The sequence below is a fragment of the Aphelocoma coerulescens genome, chromosome 5, assembly GCF_041296385.1.
Source record: "Aphelocoma coerulescens isolate FSJ_1873_10779 chromosome 5, UR_Acoe_1.0, whole genome shotgun sequence".
Lineage (NCBI taxonomy): Eukaryota > Metazoa > Chordata > Aves > Passeriformes > Corvidae > Aphelocoma > Aphelocoma coerulescens.
Genome location: NC_091019.1, coordinates 39117894 through 39125902, shown reverse-complemented (window position 1 = coordinate 39125902; position 8009 = coordinate 39117894). Strand labels below are relative to the sequence as shown.

The 8009-nt window shown below is 35.8% G+C and overlaps 1 long non-coding RNA gene across 2 annotated transcripts; it reads left to right on the top strand.

Moving 5' to 3' along the window:
• Positions 1 to 3090: 3090 nt before the first annotated feature.
• On the top strand, positions 3091 to 7750 carry LOC138110812 (uncharacterized). Of its 2 annotated transcripts, XR_011151081.1 has the most exons (4): positions 3091 to 3249; positions 4802 to 4888; positions 6129 to 6186; positions 7201 to 7750. It is a non-coding gene; the product is annotated as an uncharacterized lncRNA (long non-coding RNA). The 2 variants fall into 2 exon arrangements; XR_011151080.1 differs by lacking the exon at positions 7201 to 7750 and having other exon boundaries at positions 6129 to 6403.
• Positions 7751 to 8009: the final 259 nt, after the last annotated feature.

The following is an 8009-nucleotide window of genomic DNA, read 5'->3' as shown; positions in this document are numbered from 1 at the left end:
GCTACAGAATTGTACCTCTGTGATGACAGTATGTCCCTTTAAGCCAAAAAACTATTCAGTAACTGACTATAAAGTGTTTTTTTCACCCTTTCTGTACATGACCCTTCCCATCACTTTGTTGAATGTACATGTAGCGCCCTAGAGACAAAAACCTTATATGAATGGAATTCTCAAGTTTGTGTCCTGAGGGCTATAGGCATTGTGCACCAGCTATGGGAAACTGAGTAATTAAGTTTAGTGATGGAAATGTTAGTACACAGTTTGGGATCATGTAACACTACAATTTTTAAAAAGGCTTGTTGGGTTTATAGAAATTTTGGTGCAGTTTTGTGAGCATCTAATTACAAAGGCTAATTTTGGTTCACCTAAAATCCCAGTGACAAAAACAGCTTAAGGGAAATCCATATGGGATCCATGTGAAAATGCCTTTTAAACAGGATTCTTTTCTGTTTTAGTCATATGAAATTATGGGGTGATTTTCTATAGTTGCGTGAGTTTGTCCCTGAAACCTTTATGCTCTGGACAACTGTCAAAAATCAGAGATGGGAAGGATAAAATATGTTTCTGATTATCAATGTTTGGGAGAATCAAATAGTTGATGTTTTCAGTCAGAAGACAAAATCGGTTATTTATAACTTTTTATGGAATTTTGCAGCATCTATTCATTTTTATTATAATTTTTTTTTCTATTCTAATGAAGCAGATGTAAAATATTAAAAAGCAAGTAGGTATCAGCCACCAGGGATATTTTAGGTTATTAAATGAAATATATATATGTGGTTTTGGATGAGTGTTTCTATATGCGTATTCAAAGGAGAGAGCAGAAATAGATATCTACCATTCCTTTGTTGCATTCATCTGTCCAACTGTATGAGCAATTCTCTGAGGAGCCTGTTGTATTCAAATTCTACTTCTGATTTTGTTAGGTTGCTGCAATTGCAGAGTTAAAGATCTAACAGAAATCTTCTAATGTTCAAAACAACCAGACAATGTTATTTACATTCTAAGACTCCTACGTGTTCAATTAATATCTTATTTTAGAATCTGAGTGTGGTTAATGATGAGCCTTTGAACATTACCGTAACACTGCTGTCCTAAACCACTACCATTAGCCTGCAATGCAGCAAATTGTTGACAGCTATAACAAAGCATCACATCTGCCTTGTGAGCCCAGGATGCTGAGATGTTCTCTGTTGCTGCATAGTCGAGCAAATGCTATTTCTGTTTAATACTATCACTCAAAGCAATCGGATCAGTTGGTCACCTGGAACTGTTTTCCTCAATTTGATTTCTTAAGCAATACCTACGAAGTTTCCTTACCTGAAAAATATTTGAAGATCTTTGTATTTAATTAAGGTCTATGATCCATGAATGTGTGAAAAAGTGGGTGATTTCTTTGCCATGGAAGTGATCTTTTGTTGCAGGGTAACAAATACTAGTTAGATGACATGTTGCTGCATCCTTACCTCATTTCCAGTCAGCAACTGTACAACTGAAATGCAATAGTTGCTGTATATCTACTGATTTTCATCTCTAAATTAATGTAATCTGCTCTGCAGCAGTCATTCTATGAATACAAGGCTGTAAATTTAACTGACTGCTTTTCCATAGAAAGCTGGTTTGAGTCTTCCCTGTTTATAGGTACATAAACTGAATCTTAGTCCTATGTGCAAGCATCACTGCTTTAAAAGTTATAACCAGTGCAGATTAGAATACTGATTCACTCCTGCACAGCTACTTTTCATGTCAGACAGCTGCATATGTACAGTGGCTTGCTAAACTATTCAAATATCACAATAATTCCCTTAAAAATAAGACACTCCAGGAGAGGCTGTTTTCCACAACATTCAATTACAGGAGCTGCTAAAAACTAGAAACTAGTCTACAAACACTGTTAGTCTGAACTGATGGAGCAACATAATTTCATTTAGTTTATTTTTGCATTGGTCTGGGCTGTTGTTTTTATTGCCCCACAGTTGTAATAGTGATGTCACCCTTGTTTTCATTAAACCTTGTTATTAATTTCAAAAAAGCAGAAATGACTAATACTTTTAAAGTATTTATAAGTAATGATTCATGCTGTAGTCCTTTCTCTGGGAACATCAGAATTAATCAAGAGCAGAACATGAAGATTTGGTTTTGATGAAAAAAATGCAAATATGAAATCACCTCAAGCTGCAGTTTCAAGTACTCTGTCAGCTAGCACTGCTGCCTCAAGCAGCAGTCCTGACCTCCTTCTCTACCTGACAGCTTATTCTCACCCTGCTTTGCTTCCTCCCTTGGGCTAGCAGAAATGTTTGTGCTGCTGCTCATTGAACTAGATCAGGGAACCAATCAGAGCTAAAACAGCTTTTTTTTTTTTTTGGATTAATTTTAACTTAGATCAGATTCTCAATTTGGTTCACCACAGGATTGCATGAGCAGGAAAAGGCTGCTGGCCTGCGAGAAAGGAATGGTGAAATGCCAGTTCCTGTAGCATCCATACTATCTTAAACTGTGATTCCAAATTTATTTTATCTAATTCTTGCTATTCAAATTTTTGCACAGATATTTGAAATCTTCTGTTTGAGCTTAACTCCTTGATTTAACTTTTGATTACCTAAGGGCTTTTTTCCCAGAATAACCAGTGAACCTCCCCAGCTACCCCTGATATCTATAATAAAAATATGTATATGTAAACTGTATTATTCACAGTAAAGTTGCCTTCTAGGTCTATGCCTGAAAATATTCTTTGTGTTAGAAGTGAGAGCAACAGATTAGATTTGAACCCTTTGCAGGAATCACTAACACTGTCTTACAGAAAAGCCTAGGAAGAATTTAAAGCTGAGATATCAGTATTCTTTCGGAGTGTTAAGCAATATAAAATTGTTTCAGATAGTGTATTTTTTTATGTGGCAAAGTTTTGGTAGTAAGAGGGCTTTAGAGGTGGCCTCTGTGAGAAGACACTAGGGACTGTCCCCATTTTGGGCACAGTCAGTTTCAGCTGGCTCCTAAATGGACCCCATGCTGGCCAAAGCTGATCCCCATCAGCTGTGTTTCTGTGATATTTAGGGCAGGGTAAAAAGTGCTGGGGAGCCGGAGAGAGGGGAGAGAAGGGACAGAAGGGAGGGAAACAACCCCACAGGCACTAAGTGAGGAAAAGTGGAGAATCCCACATAGTCCACAGAGAAGACCATGGTGAAGCAACCTGTTCCCCTGAGGCCTGTGAAGAACCACACTGCAGCCTGTAGAAGGCTTCAGCTGGAGCAGGTGGATGTGTTCATGCAGCATGAGGCTTTCTGGGAGGAATGGTGGCCCATGGGGACCCATGCTATGGCAGTTTGTTTCTGAAAGGCTGTAGCCTGTGGAAAAGAGCCATGATGAAGAAGGGGAAAAGTGTAAGAAGGAAGGAGTGGCAGGGATGAAGTGTTCTGAAATGATCATAACCCCCATTCCCCATCCCTTTTGTGCTACTTGGGGTTGGGAGGAAGTTGGAAATGAAGGAATAAAACTGAACTTGGGAAATGGAGGTGCAGGGAAAGATGTTTTTAGTTTTGCTTTTGTTATTCACTGTCCTATTCTGCTTTTTATTGGCAATAAATTAAGGTAGTCTTTCTAAAGTTCTCTGTTTTGCCTGTGATGTGACCTCACTGTCTTTACCTTGATCCATGAGTTTGTTCATCTTAATTTCACTTTATGCCCTGCTGAGGAGGGGGAGTGAGAGGGTAGTTTGGTAGGATACTGGGAACCAGAAGAAGCTAATCCACCACAGGTAGTAATAGCAACACATTGAAGTATATTTGCAGCATTTTGGTAAATTGTTCTTGTAGTATTTAATATATTATTGTTCACTCTACAAAAAAAATTATCTGGTTTAGAGATGAAAATGTACTAGTCTTCTGTTTCTGTTAGAGATACTATTTGGATCTAATTATAGTTAAACTATCCATTGAATTTGTTATTTAAAAACAGGCTGGAACTGATTTTCCAAGGTTCTTGTAAATGATCTTGAGTAAAAAAATAGGGTAGCTCCCATATATCATGTTTTCTTGAAAAGTGTATGTTCTCTGTGTGAAAGACCTCATAAACAAAGCTGCCTTTGTTCAGCTTAATTTTCCAGTTCTTTAAACCAATTTGATAAAAGTCCAGTAGCCAACAAACAAACACAAAACCAAAAACCCAACAATAACTCAGGAAATTCCTTTGAACTTGAGTTCAATGTATTGAATTTAATTTTGTCTCAAATCCCTTCCTTTGAAACTCAGAGATTCAAATAGTTCATATTTAAAATATTTTCTGTGACCTATTCCTATATTTGGTACAATTTAAGAAGTAGAAATGAGGAAGGAGGTCCTAGCAAATTAATACAACAGGGACTCAAGTCGAGCTGATATTAGGAGCATTATGTCTGTCATCCAGCACTTCTTAATTGAGAAAAGAGTACATTTATATGCTTAGCTTTAGAATAAACACTTTTATAACAGCGATCTAACTACATCATAGTGATATTTCACCTTGATTTTGATAAAGTTAATATAATTTTAACTAGTTTTAAAATTTTTAATTCATTTAAAGGGTGTTTCATGATCCTCTGCATAAAAACTCAGTAATGAAAAGATTGTAATGAATAAAATATTTTTCAACGTTTCTGATTAATAGTCCTGGATTTCATGTCCTCAAAGGCTGGTGACAATACTGCCCTGGAGATTTTTGCTTATTTTCAAGAACTGGAATACAATTTTGTTGGGGTTGGTTGTTCGTTTTAGAAAAATATCATATCTCTACATATCTGGTTAAAACCTTTTTGTGTTTCCTCCTTGAGACGAGCTGTTGATAAAGCTGTAATCCAAAGCCATTGCCCTTGGGTTGCCTGGATGGAACTTTCAGCTGGGAATATGTGAGGAATGAGGTGATTAGCTTTTTTAATGTCCATTTTGTATCAATATACAATGAAATACGTGATAGCAGCCATATGAAAGTGATAATATATCTTGCAGCTTGAGCAGTAAAGCGCATGTCTTAATAATGACGGTTAAAATTAACACCCCTTGTGAAAAGAATGTGAGGAGTTTTTGTGGTGAGCCCATGAGATGTTTTTAATAAGCATCAGAGTTAAACTGGCTTCACAGAGGGTTCCTTTTCAATTTTTGAAAGTGTGGTTTCACTACTAAATGAATTTTATCAATGCATTCATGCATATTGTAAAAAATACGCAACTACCACCCCCTTCATGCATTCAAAGCTGCTTGCATCAGTTAGGGTGTATTCTTAACTACCAAAAAAATTAACAAGTGTGTGATTAGTGTTAATGGTAATCAGCTAAACAAGTAGGAAAAAAAGGTGTTATCGACTTCTCAGGGACTAATAAACTTACTTATATGTTCTGATAAATAGAGTCCTCATAGTTTGAATGGACTGGAGAGTAATTCAGAGTAAAACACTCCCTCCTTAATTTAGAGGATGAGAACAGAGCTGAAACTCTTATCACAGATAAGACAGAGCTTAGCTCTTAAGCAAATGCTAATTGTCAATGTCTTTCATATTAGGCACTGAAAGAAATGGTAACGTTCACACATCTTTCAGACAGTTTTCAGCTCTCTCTGTTGGAACGTCTGGAAGGTTTCAGTTTTGCAAAGGTGTTTGTTGTCAGAACAAAATGAACTAGCCTTTTCAGTCCAGTCTAGACTGACAGAGTTTGAAAGAACTTGAGACTCCTTCTCTAAGTCTGAAGAAATAGCTGAATAGACAGGTGACTAGCAAAATTATGATAAACTTCAGAGAAATTAGAACTGAGGAGATTGGTTGCTAAATGTGTGATATAGAACATGTATTTGAAAATATACAATTGTTCTTTAACCCCAGGTAATTTTATTAATTTCTTAGTTTAACTAATTGCTCCTTATTTTTCCATGTTAGCTGATAACCTTTCTTAGAAAAAGAAATGTCTAATTTGTATTACAATATTTTATATTTAGAATGTATTTTACACATTAGTTATATTGCCAGGCACCTAATAAATGTTATTGATCCACAGTTTTTAATTGTAAAAATTGGTAAAAATTTCACAATACAATTTAAAATTGAATGTAGGAAATGTGATGTACTTGGATTATAAAAGGTTACTTAAGACACTACAATGATTTCTTTAGGATCCATGAAACCTGAGCTGCAGTGAAGCGATGGCACTGAAGATTTATCCGAGAGAAAGTAATTGAAAATGTTCTGCAATGCATCATCTCTATGTCACATCAAATTACTAAAAAGAACACTAAAATGGATTCCATAAATATGCTCTTTCAGATAATTATTGCTCTGTGCAGCAATCCAACCCCGTATTGGAGAGTTTCACTGAATATAGGTCGTTCTTTTGGCCTTCTGTATGACTTAGATATTACTCCTTTAATTTTACTATCCAAGGACACGTTGGATGACAACAAGTACTGCTTGAAGGGAACACCCAATGGTGTAAATAAGGCAGTAATCCCAGCTGGTCTCAGCACAAGGAGAATGGGAGAGATTGTCCTATACATTATCTCTGAGATGTCATGAATAGATCCTACTCCAGCATTCTCACTATGGTCTCTATAAATAATACAAAACCTACTGCTGGTGGTCATTATTAATGTCTTCTGACTGATACATCCAAGATAGTTAAAGGATAGTTTCCTATCTGATGGATTTCCCTGGGATAAATATCTTCCTTATTAAGAAAAAATTTTAAAAGTGAAAGCAGCATAAAACTTGCTTACTTGTTATTCTTTCTTAGAGCCCCAATAACATATCCAAAAGAGAAGAACAGTATATGGCAGATGACCAAAAGATGCAGAAAACAAAAGAAGTCAGAATGCTGAAGAAGGAAATGTCACAGAAACTAGGAAAAAATACAGGGCTAGAACATTTTTTACTTAGGAACAATCATAGGCTTTCTCAATCAACTTGCAGAACTATTTACCATTAGCTACTTTTGAACAATATATCCACATGTCTGCTGATGGTTTATAGTTATTTCTTTATAGTATAGCCTTGTTACTCGGGTTTTCTAGGACTGTGAAAACAAACACAAGAATCAATATAGATGAAAAGCGTACCATTGGCACTTATGTCCAAGTTAGAGACCAGTGCTTTCACAGCTGCTTTCAACACTAGGTTTTCTCACATGTTGCCTGTGTGTACCTGGGTATCTTTCAAAATTAAAATGAAGCATTTGTATTTCTCCCATAGCACAGACAAAAAAACCTGGACCAAAGCTACAACTAACAATTATATAAGTGACATAAAGGCAACAAAGAAGATAAACAAATAAGGTAAAAGTATAACTGCTTTTATCTGAACCTAAGGATCTCGCCCACCTTTCCAAAAAAGGCAAAAAATTATGAGTAGGAACCAGAGGGACTAAAGAAGGGAATATTTTCTTCTGTAGGTTGTGAGTGATCTTATGTCTTAATCCAACTGCTCTTATTATGTGCATGTTGTGCTAATTACCCACATAAATTATTTTCCGGATATATTAACTTTGTGACTTCTTTTATTCTGAGCTTTCACTTTCAATAGGATAAGAAAATAACAAACTTAAAGGACAATTCCATTTTAAAGGCCTTTGATCATGAAAGTCTCAAACACAACAGAAATATTCTGGTCAAAATATAGAAGTTCTATAAACAACTCTAGTTTGTTCTGTGGATGTAATGAAGAGATCATATTCATCTATGCACCTATTGCCATTTAGTGCAAAAGTGCAACTTAAATTCTTTAAAATTTAGAGGAATAATTCAAGGAGTATTTTCAGCAAGTGTGATTTTCATTGCTCCATTTCTTCAGAGAAGCACAAGACTTGAATATTAATGCCACCAAAGTAATGGCAAAGTTGGTTGTGATGGGAAATCTTATTAGTAAACAAAAGCTGCATCTGAAAAATATTGTCATTAAAAGCTATGTAGTAGTTAATTGAGTCTGATATGAAATTTAGTGCTGGAAAGTTAATGACTAATGCAGCTATTTCACAGAGCTTGGTTACTGCAGGCTCTATAATG